Source organism: Choloepus didactylus, chromosome 9 (assembly GCF_015220235.1).
Source record: "Choloepus didactylus isolate mChoDid1 chromosome 9, mChoDid1.pri, whole genome shotgun sequence".
Lineage (NCBI taxonomy): Eukaryota > Metazoa > Chordata > Mammalia > Pilosa > Megalonychidae > Choloepus > Choloepus didactylus.
In genome coordinates, this window is record NC_051315.1 from 91,664,498 (window position 1) to 91,683,549 (window position 19,052).

The following is a 19,052-nucleotide window of genomic DNA, read 5'->3' on the forward strand; positions in this document are numbered from 1 at the left end:
CTCCTCATGTTTTGTTCATTTTCTTATCTTTCTGCTTCTCTTTTTTGTATTTCTTTGTAGAAGCTCTTTGTTACTAGGTATACTAACCCTTTCCTGTTGTATTATATGTTCCATACATATTCTTTCATTATGTAATTTTTCTTGCAACACTGTTTATGGTACTGTGTTCACTGCACAGACACTTAACATTTTTTGTAGTCAGATCTGTTCCACCTTTTTTTTTAAAGCTTCTGGGGGTTTTGTCATGATATTTCTAACTCCTATTATAAAAACCATCAATATTATAAAATAAAGTCTCCTAAATGTTCTTTTAGCCATATATATATATACACATACATATATTTAGATTAAGATTTAGGTCTTTAATCTATTTTTCTGGAATATGGGGTAAGAGAGTAAGCTAGTTACTCTTAACTGAATGAAAGGTTTTTACTCAGATAATTTGCTGTGTTAGCCAAGTTGACACCACAGGGTGATTTAGAGACCCAGGCTCTTTCTAGCCTATGGCTCTACAACCTTCAGGTCTGAGGTCAGCAAATTATGGCCCACATGTCAAATCCAGCCTACTGCCTATTTGTAACTAAAGTTGTGGTGGACTACAAACACAACCATTCATTTACATGGTGTCTATGACTGCTTTCCTGTAAAATGCCAGAATGGGGTAGTTGCAGTAGAGACCATATGACCCAGAGAGCCTAAAATATTTACTCTCTGTGCCTTTATAGGATAAGTTTGCTGAGTCCTTGTGCCAGTTTTTATGTATTGTGTCCCCCAGAAAAAGCCATGTTCTTTGGTGCAGTCTTGTGGGGGCAGATGTATTGGTGTTGATAAGTGTTCTAGTTTGCTAATGCTGCCAGAATGCAAAACACCAGAGATGGATTGGCTTTTATAAAAGGGTGTTTATTTGGTTACACAGTTACAGTCTTAAGGCCATAAAGTGTCCAAGGTAACACATCAACAATCGGGTACCTTCACTGGAAGATGTGCAATGGCGTCCGGAAAACTTCTGTTAGCTGGGAAGGCATGTGGCTGGCGTCTGCTCCAAGTTATGGTTTCAAAATGGCTTTCTCCCAGGACGTTCCTCTCTAGGCTGCAGTTCACTCTTAGTTGCTCTTGGGGTGTTTGTTCTCTCTTGGCTTCTCTGGAGCAAGAGTCTGCTTTCAACGGCCGTCTTCAAACTGTCTCTCATCTGCAGCTCCTCTCTCAGCTTCTGTGCATTCTTCAAAGTGTCCCTCTTGGCTGTAGCTCCTCTTCAAAATGTCACTCTCAGCTGCACTGAGTTCCTTCTGTTTGTCAGCTCATTTATATGGCTCCAGTGATTTAATTTAGACCCACCCTGAATGGGTGGGGTAACACGACCATGGAAATTATCCAATCAGAGTCATCACCCACAGTTGAGTAGGGCGTAGCTCCACAGAAACACTCAAAGAATTACAATCTAATCAACACTGATACCTTTGCCCACACAAGATTACATCAAAGATAATGGCATTTGGGGGGACATAATACATCCAAACTGGCACGTGGGTTGTTTCCATGGGGATGCGCTCCACCCAACTGTGAATGATAACTCTGGCTGGATAGTTTCCATGGAGGTATGGCCCTGCCCATTCAGCGCGGGCCTTGATTAGTTTACTAGAGCCTTATATAAGCTCAGACATAAGGAGCTCACTGCTGTAGCTGTGACAGACATTTTGAAGATGGCCGTTGGAAGCTGATGCAGACATTTTGGAGAACACCATTTTGAAATGCAACCTGGGAGCAAGCAGACACCAGCCACATGCCTTCCCAGCTAACAGAGGTTTTCCAGATGCCAATGGCCTTTCTCCAGTGAAGGTACTCTTTGTTGATGGACACTTTATGGCCTTAAGACTGTAACTGTGTAACCAAATAAACCCCCTTTTAAAAGTCCGTTCATTTCTGGTGTTTTGCTTTCCAGCATTATTAGCAAACCAGAACAGTCCTGCTTTAGGTTCTCAGAGTCCTTAATTTCCATATGGCAAGTGGGGAAGAGAGACCAGGCAGGAGGTTTTTCATGTAGGACCTGGAAAAGGAGGACAGCACCTTCTTCTCCTACATTCCACTGGCAGAACTCAGTTGCATGGCCCTCATGGCCCCAGCTGATTCGCACGGGAGGTAGAGAAATGTGCATTAGTTGCATGCCAAGGAGGAAAAGGAAGCAGATTTGTGGAATTATTAGCCATTTGTGGCCATAGCATGCTCTTCCAATATTTGTTTCTTCCTTCTTATTTATCAGAATAGGCTAGATTATGCTGCAGAAACAAAAAAATTCCAGTATCTGAGTGGCTTAGAAAAAGAAAGGTTTATTTCTTGTTTATACTAATGTCCACCAAGGGTCAGCAGGGGTGGCATTGCTTCTTGTTGTCACTTACTCCAAGCTAATAGAAAGGCCACTATCATGCACCTTGCTGACTGCAGTACTAGAGGGAAAAGGAATGTGGTGAAACATGCACCAGCACTTAACTTCTACCCAGAAGTGACACTCATTACTTGTATTCATCTTTCATTGGCTGAAGCAAGTTGCATCGCTGTATGTACTTCATCAGGGCAGAAAGGTAAAATCCTACCATGTGCTTGGAAAGAAACATAGTTGGAATATTTGTGAATAGCCCTAATGAATACCGTTCACACACAGAACATATCCATCCCCTCTTCAAGGAAGATAACCCAGATTTCACACAGTCACTGTACCCTAAGTCCAAGATGTCTAGATTAAAATACAGCCTTCTTCATCAGGTCTGAATATAGCCTAGTGGTCTGGAACCTAGCAAGTAAAATTACTCTCTGTCCTTACCAATTAATTGGATGTTAAAATTCCAATTGATAAAACAACTGATCATGACCAAAAACTTGGCCAAAAATTACTTCCATAAATGTGGACCCTGCAGTATGACCATACTAGAGAATGTGGAGCCCAGCACAATCGAGGAGATATAAAGTAGGGAAAAGCGCATTTTCCTGAAATCAATTTTCAAGGAAAGAATTAGGCATATTGAAGGGATAGTCCCCTCATGCTTACAATTAAACACATCGGATAAAGGCCCTAGGTGACAACATGCAGGAAAGCAGCAGGCACAGATTAAAAATATCTATTTAAAATATTGGAAAATGGAAACAAGCATACATTGTTCATCCCTCAGAAAACGTTTACACTTATGATTTTTGCTTGTTTGCTTAAGAAAAGAACTTCGCTTTTCTATTTAGTTTAGAAAATAGTAAAATGAGATTCATGGATTATAATCAGAGAATCATTTTGAACAATAGTATCATACTAGCGTAAGACAGCTAACGATCAAAACTTCAAATAATGTGATTTTTCAAATATTTTTTCAATATCAGATGAAAACACCTATGCATTTTTTTCATATACTGCTTCTTTGTATTTTTATATCTCCATGTAATATTATAGAAATGCAATTCATATGTTTCAAAATAATTTATCCTTAACACATAAGAAGATTGGATTGTTACTTGATAGGTGTGCAAGAAGTTTTCATATACTCCTCAATAAGCATTTAAACCCTTTTTTCTAGAAACAGAAGTTTTTGTTTTGTCCAGAGTAAATTAATTTGAGCAGCAAAAGGTTTGATTTTAAACTCGTTGTTTATAAACTTTAAAACGTCTGATATCTTTTGCTTGCTCTCTTAGCTAACCATGAAAGATACAATTATTTCCTTCAGAGTTACTTTTTAATTCTCTTTTCATGGACTAGGCCCTCCATTCCCAGAGGAGAATCAGACTTTGTTTAGTTTGTGGTAGAGTGGCTCCTACTATACTCCTAGTCTCCATTTATTTTTTCATCAATTCAATGCTTAACATCTTTGCTCTCAGTACACATACCAGCTATACTTATGGCTACTACCTACTTACTGGAAACCAGCCCTCAAACATAGAAGGCCATCTATGGGCTTATGAAAACCCTTTCTTCCCTCTGGACATAATCAGTTCTTGAAAGCATTTTTCATTCAGACCACTAAATAAGTTAGATTTGGAGTCCTCGAAAAATTATGAAGTGGCAGAATAAAGGAAGTTCAATGTTATTTTCAAAGCTCTTCCTAGGAAAGCAATAATTTATTATTCGTTTCGGAATTCTAATTATGAGAGAATTCCCAGAAAACTTAAAATTGATTTATTTTGCCAGAGGTCCTAAAAAGTGCATTAAATTCCAAGTCAAACTGTTCCAAGTTACCTTTTCTATCTAAATTTGGTAAGCAAAAGGATGATGTTTATCCTTTCTATTTATATGCAGTGTGGCTTCCAGAAGCAAGCTTTCTTTTAGATAGCATAGGTGGAGTCAGACCTGCCCAGGTTCAAATCCCACCTCCACCACTTACTAGCTAACTTAGGCAAGACATTTAAACTCCATGCCTCACTTTCTTTATCTGTAAAAAGGACAAGAATAGTACCTACCTGACAGAGTTGTCTGGAGAATTAAATGAGTTAACACTTATAAAGCACTTGTTAAATAAACTATATGAACTGTAAGAAAAGGAGTTCCTTTTCTTATGCTTTCAACTCCACAATTCTTATTATTCTTGGGCTTTGTCAACGGAGGCATATTATGTTACTAGATTTGAACTTTACCAGAAAGGCATTTGTATTTTATTTCAAATTGTGAATTCCTGAACATAGGATGATACAGTATTCTGCTGCACACTCAGGGTTCTGGAGCATGAAAAGGTATAACCAACACTAGTCTGATATTTTTAAAGGGCTTTAACATCTAAGGAGCCGCTGAGAAAGTTATTGGTATTGAGAAAAAGTGAAGCTAAGAAGTCATCTTTTAAAAAATAAAGTGAAATGGAGAGCTGCCTGCATTTCACTCTACCGCCTCTGAAAGTGGAGTGTTATCTAAAGTGATTCCATCATGAATAATAATTGAGAAACTGCCTTTACACTCCCAGGCAAAAACCAGGGGCTGATGCCCAAGGTGTCTATTTGTAACTTGGTTAATCACACACGTTTCCAACAACCCATCCTCCAGGAGCAAAGGGGAGAGGTCAGAGCAGCCCGGGCTAGCCTTGTTTTTAAGGTCAGACTGGATCTCCAGTACTTTTTCGGTAGCTAGACTTTTCAGGTCATTTCGGAATCTAACTACTTTGTTTATATTTCGAGCTTGACTCATCACCAGAAAGCATTATTACCTTCTAAAAGGGGAAGGATCTTGATAGTGCCTAGGAAGAGCAAAGTTCATTTTCCTGGGTAGAGGAGGATGAGTTTCCCGCAACACGTGCAGACTGTGACTAAACCTTTGAGTAACAGCGGGACTCTAAGTGAGGTGACGGTTTGGTGAAAGGCTAGGAGGTTTGTGGGGGGTAAGCAAAGTGCGAAAGCTGTACGGGGATTCTTCTAGAAAGTGGGGTGGGAAAGGAGGTAGGGAGGGCGTGTGGAGAGAAGGGATGTGTGTCAGAACGTGCGTGTGAGCGGATACAAAACCCGAGGGAGGCGTGAGCAGCGCTGTGTGTACCAGCGGGAGCGAGGGGCGCCGGCTCGGGGTGTGTGCGCCTGGGTGAGTGACACTGAGGGGCGGGCTGGCGGGCGGGAGCGGACAGCCTGCGAGGGGCGGGAGTGACCGTGCGTGGAGCGGGCCGACCAGGAGTTGTGTCAGTGAAGGAATCCAGTCCGGGGCCCGAGCTGGCTGCGCCCTCCGCCGCGAGCGCGGGGCGAGCTCCGGACGGCTCGCGGCCCAGGCGGCGACTCCCGTTCCGCCCGCCCTTCGCGCCGCAGGGGCCGCCACCGCCACGGTGCCAGCGGCCGCGCCCCCGTTTCCCGGCCCCCTGCCCGGGACGGAGCGGCCGGCGCTCGGCGCAGAGGTAAGCCTGGGCCCCCCTAGCCCTCGCGCGTCCCCGCCCCCCGGCGCCCTCTCCCCACTTGCCAGCTCGCGGAGCCCGGGCCAGGATAAGCGGCGCGGGCGGTTTGCGACGGGGCCTCTGGCACCCGGACGGAGGCTCGGCCCAGGCCGGCGTAGCGCAGCCCGGGCCTCCCAGTCCCTGCCGCCTCCCGGGGCGCTGGGTGTGGCCCCCGCTCGGCCGCAGACGCGGGCGGGCGGCTCGGACCGGACGCGGAGGTCGCCGTCCTTCCTTTCTCTGGCCGGTGCGAGCCAGCGGGAGGAGGCGCCGGGTTCGGCGCAATTCGTGCGCCTCGGGCGAGCGTGTGACCGCCGCGCTCCGACGTGGTGCCGCCCGCCCCGGAGCTTAAGCGCCCGCGGCAGCTGTGCCTCACCACCCCTGCTCCCGCGCGGGCGCCTCTTGCACCGCCCAAAGGGAGAGCGACTCCCTCTGCCCCACACGTCTTCCGGCTCTCGCCGCCCTCTCGCTCCAAGCCGCGGAGCTCCCCGCGTCACCCCGGACGATCCCGCCCTCGGATCCTGCCCGGGAAACGCGCTCCCCTCGGCGCCGACTGGGAGCAGGATCTCGGCAGCGCCGCGCTCTCCTTGGAGCAGCCCCCTGTGCCCGGTCGCCATTCGTTCGCGTACACGCTGCGATCGCAGGCGGGGGCGAAAGGGGTAGTCGTGGGCGCCCTGGCCGCGGGACCGAGCGGTCGCGCCGCGGCGTCTGGGCGGGTCGACGCGGGATCCGCGGCTTAAGACCCGGCTGGGGACTTGAAGCAGAAGACAGCGTGCGGAATGATTTCAGAGGTGTGGACTGGGTGGGTGTTGTAATCACCCTCTCAACACACTGGACTTTTCCCTGTCTCGGGACATGGGCCGTGTTCACTCGCCCTCTCCTGCAGATGTAGGAGGAAGGGCTGAGACTTGACCTGCCCAGGGATGCGAGCGAAGCCTCCCATCCGCAAGTGGAGGTTTCCAGTTCTTGGGGGTTTGGGGTGTGTGTGTGTGTGTGAACTTCATGAATTTTCAGTTCTCAGCAAACCTGGTTTTAGTGATATCAAGGTTTTGGAGATTTTCTGGCACTTTCATTAAAGATTTCTTCTGCACAGCATTTTACCTTCGAGGGTATTACAGCGTCTGTAGCTTGAGAACTAGTGAAAAACTGTGAACTTCAAACAGTCCCTTTCTTTACATAAAATGCCACGGGTAATATTTTCACTTGCTTATTTAAATTTTTTTATTTTGTTTAAAACTTTTATCACTCCCCTCACAAGTCCACAGACTTCAAGGAAAATCGACTCGGAAATTTTAGAACGTTAAGTGGGAGAAAAGGTTTTATGCCAGTTTTTGAAATAGGAAGTCATATTTATGAATATTAACGATGCCATTTTAGATTGTCTCAAAGGAACGATTCGTTGCCATTCTGAATGATTTTGTTTTCTAGAGATTAAGCAGATGTGCAATATGCAAGGGAAAAGAAGGGAGGGGAGTCAGAAATCGGTTCATCCTGAAAAAAAAAAAAAAAGGAATATTCAAATAACAAAACCGATTATTTTGAAAGATCTTGAAAAATAAAGGCTAAAATTGCCTTCTGGATAACATTTTTATGATCCTTATGGAATTGTGCCATTTAGCCAGAAAGCAGTTTGTCAATGTGGATAGGGACAGTTTTATCCGGTTAAGTGTAGCTTTTAAAAATATCTGTGTATGATAATATTTATTGGATCTTTGGGGAAAAATCAACTTTGTGAATGATTTTTTATTTGGACAAGGCAAATAGTACTGCCTTCTCTAATTAGAGTTTTGGAATAAGTTCAAGCTTTAAAATCTATTCTATGGAGCAGCAGAACAGAAAATATGTCAAATTCTGTATCTGTGTGGCTGTAAACACACACACACAAACTAACGACTACCCCAAAGGATACTTTGCATAAAAATACAATCACTTGAATGCAGAGAATATTTAAGAGGTTAATAAAAACTGAACATCTGGGAAAGGAGTATATTAATTCACAATTTTCTTTGTCTAATCCCTGCCTCTGAAAATATTAAATGGTTTCCTAAGAATCAGCTTAGTTTTAGTGTACTCATTTTGACAGGCAAAATGGTCAAGACTCCTTTTCTTCATTTTAGGGAGCCCCCTGACTCTGCTTGCACTGACTTTCAAGTGGCCATTCTGGGGATGGGTCTTGATGGGTCTTTGCCACCTCCATATTTGGTGTTTGATCAGAGAAAGAAAATACTTAGGCCATGCCGTTACAGTCTTGACTTTCCTAGTCTTTGGAATGCTGCATGGTGGAAGCATCTTATAGATCAGCTTTGCCATAGAAAGTAGAAATACTTTCTATCAGAAGTTAAGCTTTAGAAATGTCTAATTTTTTGGCCCTAAATTTTATCAGTCTCACAAGTTGTGATTTAAAAAATTGTGCTATCATTAACAACAAACATTGATTTATGGCTTATGTGTTTAAGGAGCATAGGTGGTCTTCATTCTATTACTTTACCCAGTTTGGGTCAACATCTTATGAGGTAAGCCAGGACAAGAACTTCTGGGAACAGTTTTGATAAAACTAGAGGAAGTTGAGGTTGCTCATGGAAAGAGCTAGAACTGCTACCACCTGTCCTGCCCTATGATAAGAGTGGAGTGTGCTTTGTATGTATTAGACAGGTACTGCTTAGTCACTGCTTGTTAGTACTTCTTTCCTAGTCATCTTCTGAAGAGCTTTTACTGTTACTTGACTGTGAGCATTGAATCATATGGTTGCATATAATTTCTCTGCACAGAACAGTAGCTTTTACAAGCATGGTACAGGACTTGAGAGCAGATGATATATAATGTGGACACATTTAAGTGATGGAGTAGGTTTATTGATCTCTGGGTGATTGTGCATAATTCAACCAGTCTATTCCATAAGATGTAATCACATGCTTAAAATATGATTTTCATGATACAGTTAAAACCCAGGAAACAATCACAGAAGAAAAACAAACATTTCTTTTTTTCTTCCCTTTTTTGAAGTAGTCTGCTATGGAGGTGTTATTTCCTTGACACATTAAAATGGCTAATTCGGAGTTGTGATGCTTGTTATGTAAATAGGCCGTATGTTGAATTTCTACAGAAGTTTATTCGTTCAGGTTGTGTTAATGGATAGAATCCCCTAAGTACCATGGCTAAGAAAAATAGTCCATGAAGATCTGTTTCTCTCTACTATTTATGTCATTTTCATTATTTTTGTTTAATAGCTAATATTTTTATCTCCTAATAAAAACTCATAAATATGATGGTACTGTCTATCCTTACATGGTGCAAATCTTTGTCTCTAGTACTGACCCAAACTCCATTGCCAATTATCCACTTGCTTAATAGACTTTTCATGGTAGATGCCTTGTGTGAGGCTAAAGGCTACTTGCCTGATAATAAAACTTCTCATGTTCTCTATTAAATCCACTCCTTTCATGATGAAAATACTTTCCTCTTCTTGATAACAGCATTCTTTTCATCACTCAGAGTTGAAACCTAGGAATCATCTCTGACTCTTCTCTCTCATTTTTTGTAAAACTTTTCATCAAGTCCTGTTAACTTTTTCTTTAATGGTTGCTCAGATCCAGCACCCTCATCCCGCATCCTTGTCTCTCTATAGTTGACTTTTCCCCATTCTATAAACTTCCACGTCAACCTTCCTAAAATTCTTCTCCTTAAAACTCTTCTTTGAGGACTGCTTCACAGGAAGGCGATGTTGAAGTCAGGTTTCTATGATTCTAAAGCTAGTACTCTTCTCAATAGTTCAACCACTTCCCGTGGTTGCCCACTGCCTTGGGCATGAAGTTCAATCTCCTAACCTGGTTTTAATGTACTTTACAATCTTGCCCCTGTTTAACTTACCAACTTGATTTTCCACTTCTTTCCAACATAAACCTTCTGTTCCTACTAGTTGCATCTCATTGACCTTCAAAGACAGCATGTTTATTTCTACTTGTACCTTTTTGTTCATGCTCTGCCTTTTAGAATGCCTTTTCGTTTTTTCTCTGACTTAACCACATTCTTCAAGTTCAGGTCTGCCTGCCTGATCATGTTACCCTCACTGATTTCTTCCTCTTCTGCCTTTTGTCTGCATGATTCTTTTAGACAGTAGATGCTTTCTTATACTGTTGTGTGCTTAACCTCTTGCTTTCCCAACTAGATTGCAAGTTCCTTGAGGGCCCTGATGCACCTTATATTTTCTTTGAAATGTTTATGGCCTTTTGGATGTAGCAAGCACTTGATAAATATACCTGTAGAATTAATAAACTAAAGCCAAAATTTTTTTTTAGATGATGGGTTTGATGTTGCCTGTGTACTGCTCATATGCCCCTGGAGTTTAGCTTGCTGCCTGACACCTAGTTAGTGCTCAATAAATAATCAACGTAGAAATGAATGTTGACATTGGATTAGAAAGGGACAGGCATTTGAAGGAGGCATCTGTTTAGTAGTTTTTCCCCATTTTTCTCCAGTGGTTCTAATCAACCTCTCCATTCAGTCTGTGAGGATTCTGAGGACTCTGCATTTCCCAGACTTGAGATAATGATGGAGACTGACAGTTGTGAGTGGGAATTAAGAAGGCTGTAGTTATTTTGAGGTGGAGTGATGGGTCCCAGTAGTAGGCAAAAATAAAAGCGTCCAGGCTTTATGCTGGTATTTTATATGTACAATTAGGCTAGATTTATCAGTTATGTAAAAGTTCAGTTAATTGGTCCCCAAATTCCAGGCTGTGTTCCAGCACTGCCCAATCTTTTCACTTAAAAGCATCCTGGTACATTAAAAATAAATAAACAAAAAACAAAACCCTTGTCAGGATCCATCTTGGGGTGAGCAGTGAGATGGGGAAGACTTTGCCACACTCTTTATAGTCAGGATAAAATTTAGTTCCTTAAACTTTTAATAAAAACTTATTTTGTACAAGGCACTGTTTCAGCCGGGATAAAAGTTTTAAGTAGTGTAGCAGGGAAAATAAAACATGTATCTAGAAACTAGGTCTAAGAGATCCCAGAAGAGAGGAGTATCTCCTTCTGCTAAGGAGGAGGGAGACCCTCCTGAAGTGACAGTTTTTGAGCTGATTATTGAAAGGATTGGGTAAGATCTCAATAGCTACGATCAGGAATGCAGGGGTGAGAGAAGGGTGGCTTGGGGGAGGGACAAAGGGTGAGGGGAGGGCAGGCAGGCTTTCCAGGGTTTTGTGACTCAAAGATCAGTACTATGTTACACTATAGCTGCTTCTAAGCTGAAACACAGCCAAAGCTTTCCTGGGCATTGGTGGTCTGCAGTGTCCAATAATGGAACCTAAAAGATATGCAGATAGTTGCAATAATCACGTAGGGTGCCAAGTGCTGACTTACTTGACCATGACTTAAAGCATGAAATAAATCTTGTAAGCAATATAACCAGTGTGTTCCCAGGGCACCTCCAGCTCACTTAGAATGCTCAAAAAAGGCTTCTTTGCATTGTGGAAATGCCACTGATGGTTGAAACTTTCACAATAATGTAAATAGGAAGAGGTATACCCTGGATTGTGGTCCCAAATGAGCAATAAATGGAATACTATGGATTGTGCTATTTCAGGAGGTGGTAAGCTCCCCCTCTCTCCCATACAGAATATTCAAGCATTGGCTATACCTGGAAATATATTTGATAACCTAGATTATCTCCCTTCATCCTCCAAACAGTGCTATGAAATACTTACTTATTGCTTCCATTTTCCTAGAGAAAAATTGTAGTCCAGAAAGGCAATTTGAGGGCAGAGACTGAATACTGTATTGTGATAAAGAAAGGGCAAATATTAGATGACCATTTGGGTTTCTAAGGTCCCTTCCTAATACCAGGATGATGCTTTAATTCTCCTTAGGGATCAAGATGCTATTTGTGGCAAAGCATCAATGTTTGTTGTTTATTCATTGTCAGCCCCACCCAATTCCTAGAAATTCGGAACAGAGTGAATATAGTCATCATCACCATGAGAGTTATCATTTATTGACCATCTCAGTTAAACCTCACAGAGATTCTGCAAGGTAGAGATTATGCACCCTTTTTAAAAGGGGACATTGAAGCTCAGGGAAGTTGCATAACTTAATCAAATTTACAAAGTTGATAAGTGGCAGATGAAACTGTTTGGGGTCTGACTACAAGGACAGGGGTAACGCACTGTAATATTCAAAATATTTGCCTATCAGTTGAGCACAGGCACCAACTGTTGGGGATTCAAATGTCCCCCCGCAAAAGGCATGTTCAGGTCCCAACTCCTGGTCCTGTGGGTGTGAACCCATTTATAAATAGGACCTTTGAAGATGTTACTAGTTAAGGTGTGCCCAAACTAAATGAGGATGGGTTAAATCCAATATGACTGATACCCTCATAAGCAAAGGAAAATGAACACAGAGGGAGAGAAGAGTAAGAAATAGCAAGTCAAAGGGACCCAGAAGAGAAAGGAAAGGCTATCATCATGTGACAGAAAAGCTAAGGAACCCCAAGAATGGTGGGCAGCCAGCCCCCAGAATGCCACAGTCTTCAGGGAGAAAGCATCACTTTGCTGATGCCTTGATTTTGGACTTCTAATCTCAAAACCATGATCAACTAAATTCCATTGTTTATGCCAACCCATTGTATAGCATTTGTTTTAGCATCCTAGAACGTAAAACACCAACCAACTGGAGAGGCTATTCTAAACCACTTCTGTGGCTTCACAGGTGGTGAATTCAGCTATTCAGGTGAAGTGCAAACTTGTGTGATGGACTTTGTACTATTTCAAGACCACAGATCAGAAAACTAGAGACTTCTGTATTCAGCATTTAACTGATTTTATACAAGATACTCAGTATATTAAGAGGAAAAAATGTTCACATATAATTATATTTCATTTATATTTCTAATTAGGGAAAAGTAGTTTTACAGTGATAATGTTGTATCTTCTTTTTGCATGGCACGACCTTCTTCCCCACTCCTTTTCTTCCCTTGGCCCCCTTCCAGTCTGAGGCTAATCTTTCAGGATGTCATCTCCTCTTGCCTCCTGAGGAACCTTACTCCATTATCCCCCCTTTCTTCAGGGTCTCAAACAACCTTTTCTTTTCACAAACATGAGTAAGTCTTTCTCATTCTTTATAAAATCAGAAAACAAGATCAAGTCCCCTTGGCTTCTCCCCTCTGGGTCTGGTTATGTTCTGTCTTATTCCTGGTCTAAGAAGGAGCTCCTTGAAGAAAGGGTTCTTACCCATTTCCTGCATCTACCCTTCATCCTCAACTCTGTACACTCCTGTCCACTCATAATGGCCACTTCTATTCTTCCAACTGCCACTTGCTTTCACTGTCACCTGTCTCTCCTGAATTTTTCTTCCTTTTTCCCAGCTGCTCTGTATTAGTCTTCTCTGTGGGTTCCTCTCCTATTCCGAAGTCTCAGCATTGCCTTGAGTTCAGCCTTCTGCCCTCTGCTCACTCTTCACTTTTGCCTTGTGGCAGCTCATCTGCTGTTCCCTTCTGCTACCACCTGTATGCTGTTGATTCCTAAATATACTTGTCCAGCCTTGACCTCTTTCCTGGCATCTGTTCCACGTTCCCCAAACTCAATGACTTCAATACTCCACTTCTCCAACTCCGAATCAGCTTATTTTTTCTTATGTTTATATCTCAGTTAATGAGACACACTTCACAGAGTTGCTGAATTTAAAATCTGGGAGTTGCTCTAGCTTCCTCTCTCTTCCTCAACTCCTGCATCTAATTAACCTCCAGACCCTGTAGAAACTGCCTTCTCAAACTCTCTTGACTCTGCCCTCTCTTCTATATACCATTACCTCCACTATTGCCATGCTTCAGGCCCTCATCCTTCCTCTTTAGGATTACTGATTGCGGTGGCCTCCTGACTGGTCCCTCTGCCTTCTGCCTGGCCCACCTCCAATTCCTTCACACTGCTGCCAGTGGGTTCTTTCTGCAAGGCAAATTTGATCACTATTCTCTGCTTCTTAAAACCCCTCAGCAGAGTTATTGCACCTTCAGGATAAAATCTAAGCTCTCAAGCATGACACAGAAATTCCTTTGTGATCTGGGCCCTCCCTTCAGCTGTGTCTCAAAGTATCCAATAATGATCCTGAGCCCCACTGTCTACCCTTGGCTATAGCATCCCTACTAAAGGAAATATTACAGGAAACAAATGATAGAAGGGATGGGAACAGACGAGATTATAAAACTTCACTGTCTAATAGCGTAGCCACTAGCCACCTGTGAGAATAAAATCCACCATGGAGTTGAAAGACTTAGTACAAAAAAGAGAGTGCAAAAATACCTCATTAACAATTTTTAATATTCATTATATGTTGAAACAATATTTTGGATATAGTGGGCTAAATAAAATACATTATTAAAATTAATTTCAATTGTTTCCTTTTACTTTTTCTTTGTAATGTGGCTACTAGAAAATTGAAAATGACCTATGTTGCTTGCATTTGTGACTCATATTATAGTTCTATTGGGCAGCTCTGTAATAGAGCATCTTTTCTTTCCTAGGAGAGCCGACTTGTATGAGCTTATCCCATGAGCTTTGTGAATGATTGTCAGCCCTACTAGTATAGAGAAGCAGCAGTTGCTCAGTTTCTTAAATCCAGAGGTATAAAATGCTTTGGATAAGATTCAGAATAGGAGAAACAGATTCTGAGAGCTATAGCCGGGAGTTATACAGACAATGCACATGGTAGAGAAAGCACCATTAGAGCAGGCCCACCCAGTCACCATCAGGAGTGGGAAGGAGGGGTATTGTGGTTTGGAAGAGGGAGAATTTTGAGATAGATAGGAGATCCAGGGAAGGGAAAGAGGAATCACATTTCCTGAAAGCCTCCTACTGGTTAGGCACTGGGCAGAACACTGGGAGCCAAGCCTTGTCTTCCGAGATCCCCCATCCTGCCTCCCAGTGGACTAAATCCCAGCTCCCCTACTATCTGGACCTAGGATTCTAAGCATGTTAATGAATCAGTGAGTCTTGAGTCTCCGTAATAAGTACATCATACAATCGTTGTGCATCAAAGTGATGTGCCACAAACCTGGTAAATGATCTTACAGAAATTACTTGTGCCTTAAGATACTTAGGACAGCAATCTGTGGATCAGTAGGCTCAAAAGGCTTTGAGAGAAGGGTATATGGGCTGACAGGAAAACCCAGAAGATAGTGTTGTGTCCTAAGAGATACTAGTAGAGCTATATGTTTTCACAGTGGAAAAGGCCAACCAGTGATAGGAAACCACAGTTCATCAGGTTGGAGCAGGAGAGAGAAACTTGGAGGTGATGGAAAGAAACCATGACTATCAAGAGAAGAGTTCAGCAGGAATGGATTCCAGTGAAGTCTGCTGGGCAGTGTGACTCAGTGTCTTGTCTTCTGGTGGTTTGCATCTTGTATTCTGTTGAATCCTTTCCTTTGGTTCTGAGAAGAAACTCCCTCCTTGGTTAAAACCTGAGCAGATTCTTTTTTTTTTTCTCATTACATATTAGGCATTTGTGTGAGATTTTGTTAGGGAAAAAGGTTCTTCTTCTAAAAACAAAAGTTTGAAAGTCATATATCCACAGAAAATGGTCTGAGAGGAGTGGTGACCACCCTGGTGTAATTATTTTTCTCCATTTGTAGAATCTGGGATCAGTTTAGGCTCTTCATAGGGGGAAATAAAGCACCTCTGGATCTATACTTTAGTGATTCACCACGCAGTTTGCCTTGTTGAGGAAGTGTACCCAGGTAGCCATAACTCATCCTTGTTTCTTGGTTAACCAGGTTTTCACTTTGTGCCCAGGTTCCACTTTTGTCCCACATTCCCAAGTCCCTGCTTTGAGTTCTTGTATAGGGATTCCAAATCCCGTTGACAAACATCCCATCATATTTCTCCAGCTACGGGTCCTAGGGTTGAGTCCCTGCTACTCTTTTCCAAGCTGCTTCATTACTGACACCTGCTAGCAATGGACAGGAAATTCAGTTAGTCCATTTAATAGGTATTTGTGGAATTGAATAGCTTCCGTGTTTCCAGAGTCCCTGACACCAATCACTGCTTGCTAACCAACTGCCCCACTGGTCTCTGGGTCCCATCAGTACCAGGTGTGCAACCTAGAAGGATAAGGATAAGGTAAGTATAGGGTTGATTTTCTTAAATTATGGTATGTCCATTTCTTTGTCTCCAGTGGGAAGGCTGGTCTTATGTGTGGATAAGAAGATGACTTCCGTTATGCTGTTATTTTAGAATCTTTACTGTTAAGAAGGGCAATTGTAATATCAATAATTTCTCTCTTGAATCAATAAAATAGACAAACCCTTAGCTAGACTGAGTAAGAAAAAGGAAGGTGCAAATAAATAAAATCAGAAATGGGGGGGCATTACTACTGACCCCACAGAAATAGAAAAGATCATAAGAGGATACTATGAACAACTGTATGCCAACAAACTAGGCAGCTTAGATGAAATGGAGAATTTCCCAGAAACACATGAACAACCTACACTGACTAGAAAAAAATAGAAGACCTCAACAAACCATTTATGAGTAAAGAGATTTAAACGGTCATCAAAATCCTCCCAAGAGAGAAAAGCCCAGGACCAGATGGCTTCACAGGTGAATTCTACCAATTTTCCAAGAAGAATTAATACCAATCCTGCTCAAACTCTTTCAAGAAATTGAAGAAGATGGAATACTACCTAACTCATTCTATGAAGCCAACATCACCCTAATACCAAAGCCAGGTAAAGAAACTATAAGAAAAGAAAATTTCAGACCAATTTCTCTAACGAATATACATTCAAAAATCCTCAACAAAACACTAGCAAATTGAATCCAATAGCACATTAAAAGAATTATATACCATGGTCAAGTGGGTTTTATTCCAGGTATGCAAGGGTGGTTCAATATAAGAAAATCAGTTAATGTAATATACCACATTAACAAATCAAAGGGGAAAAATCTGATGATCATCTCAATTGACATAGAAAAGGCATTTGACAAAGTCCAACATCCTTTCTTAATAAATACATTTCAAAAGATAGGAATAGAGGGAAACTTCCTCAACATGATAAATGTCATATATGAAATACCCACAGCTAACATTGTATGTAATGGTAAAAGACTGAAGGCATTCCTTCTAAGATCTGGAACAAGACAAGGATGCCCACTGTCACCTTGTTATTCAACATTGTGCTAGAAGTTCTAGCCAGAGCAATTAGGCAAGAGAAAGAAATAGAAGGCATCCATATTGGAAAAGAAGTAAAACTTTCCCTATTTGCAGATGACGTGATCCTCTATATAGAAAGTCCTGAAAAATCTACAACAAAGATACTAGAACTAATAAATGAATTCAGCAAAATAGTGTAGTATAAGATCAACACACAAAAATCAGTAGTGTTTCTATACAGTAGTAATGAGCAATCTGAGGAGGAAGTCAAGAAAAAAACTTCCATTTACAATAATAACTAAAAGAAGCATATATCTAGGAATAAATTTAACCAAGGATGTAAAAGACACAGCAAATTAGAAAACATTGCTAAAAGAAATCAAAGACGACCTGAACAAATGGAAGGACATTCTGTGTGGATTGGAAGACTAAATGCAGTTAAGTGTCAATTCTATCCAAGTTGATTTACAGATTCAACTCAAACCCAATCAAAATTCCAACAGCCTACTTTGCAGAAATGGAAAAGCCAATCATCAAATTCATTTGGAGGGGTCAGGAGCCCCTAATAGCCAAAAACGTCTTGAAAATAACAAAGTTGGAAGACTCACACTTCCTGACTTTAAAGCATATTACAAAGCTTTAAATGGTCAAAACAGCATGGTACTGGCATAAAAATAACTATATTGATCAATGGAATCAAATTGAGAGTTCAGAATTAGACCCTCACATCTATAGTCAATTGATTTTTGACAGGGCTGCCAAATCCACTCAAATGGGATCAGAACAGTCTCTTCAACAAATGGTGCTGGGAGAAATGGATATCCATATCCAAAAGAATGAAAGAGGACTTCTCTCTCATACCTTTTACAAAAATTAACTCAAAACGGATCAAAGACCTAAATATGAGAGGTAGGAACATAAAACTCCTACAAGAAAATGTAGGGAAGCATCTTCAAGATCTTGTGGTAGGAGGTAGTTTCTTAGACTTTCCACCCAAAGTACAAACAGTGAACGAAGAAATAGATAAATGGGATCTCCTCAAAATTAAGTACTTTTGTGCTTCAAAGGAGTTTGTCAGGAAAGTGAAAAGGCAGCCTACTCAGTGGGAGAAAATAATTGGAAACCACGTATCCGATAAGGGTTTAATATCCAGATATACAAAGAAATCCTACAACTCAATAATATAAAGGCAAACAACCCAATTTAAAAATGGCAACAGACTTGAATAGACACTTTTCCAAAGAGGAAATGCAAATGACTAAAAAGCAGATGAAAAGTTGTTCAGCGTCACTAGCTATTAGGGAAATGCAAATCAAAACCACAATGAGTTATCATTTCACGCCTACTGGAAAGGCCACTATCAAAAAAACAGAAAACTGTAAGTGTTGGAAAGGATGTGGAGAAATAGGAACACTTATTCATTGCTGGTAGGAATGTAAAATGGTGCAGCCACTGTGGAAGACAGTTTGGCGGTTCCTCAGGAAACTAAGTCTAGACTTGCCATGTGATCTGGCAGTCCCACTACCAGGTAGATACTCAGAAGAACTGAAATGAGGGATGCGAACAGACATTTGCACTCTGATGGTCATAGTGGCTTTATTCACAATTGCCAAAAGATGAAAACAACCCAAGTGTTCACCAACTGATGACTGGATAAACAAAATGTCATATATACATATAATGGAATATTATTCAGCTTTAAGAAAAAATGAAGTTCTGATGCATGCAACAACATGTATGAATTTTGAGGACATTATGTTGAGTGAAATAAGCCACACAAAAGGACAACTATTGTATCTTTTCATTAATATGAACTAATTATAATGAGTAAACTCTTTAAGTGAAAATCTGGAGTAAAGTTACCAGGAGATGGAATGAAGGTGGCGATTGGGGACCTGATGCTTAATTTGTACAGAATTTTTAATAGGGTTGATTGTAAATGCTTGGAAATGGGTAAAAGCAATGGTAGCACATTACTGGAAGTGTAATTAACAGCATTGACTTATGGGTGTGATTATGGTTGGAAGGGGAAATTTAGGGCCGTGTATGT

General features: G+C 41.4%; 1 protein-coding gene across 5 annotated transcripts in view; it reads left to right on the forward strand.

Moving 5' to 3' along the window:
* The first annotated feature begins 5,314 nt into the window (after nucleotides 1-5,314).
* The window catches only part of SPATS2L (spermatogenesis associated serine rich 2 like), a 194,604-nt gene continuing 180,866 nt past the window's right edge, over nucleotides 5,315-19,052 (forward strand). For 2 of the 5 annotated variants that reach the window (XM_037849414.1, XM_037849409.1), the window contains exon 1: nucleotides 5,592-5,834. The gene's annotated coding sequence lies outside the window, so the exon portion shown is untranslated. Of the gene's footprint in view, nucleotides 5,337-5,512; nucleotides 5,531-5,589; nucleotides 5,835-19,052 lie in introns of those variants that run through there. The other 3 variants (XM_037849410.1, XM_037849411.1, XM_037849415.1) reach the window with 3 other exon arrangements.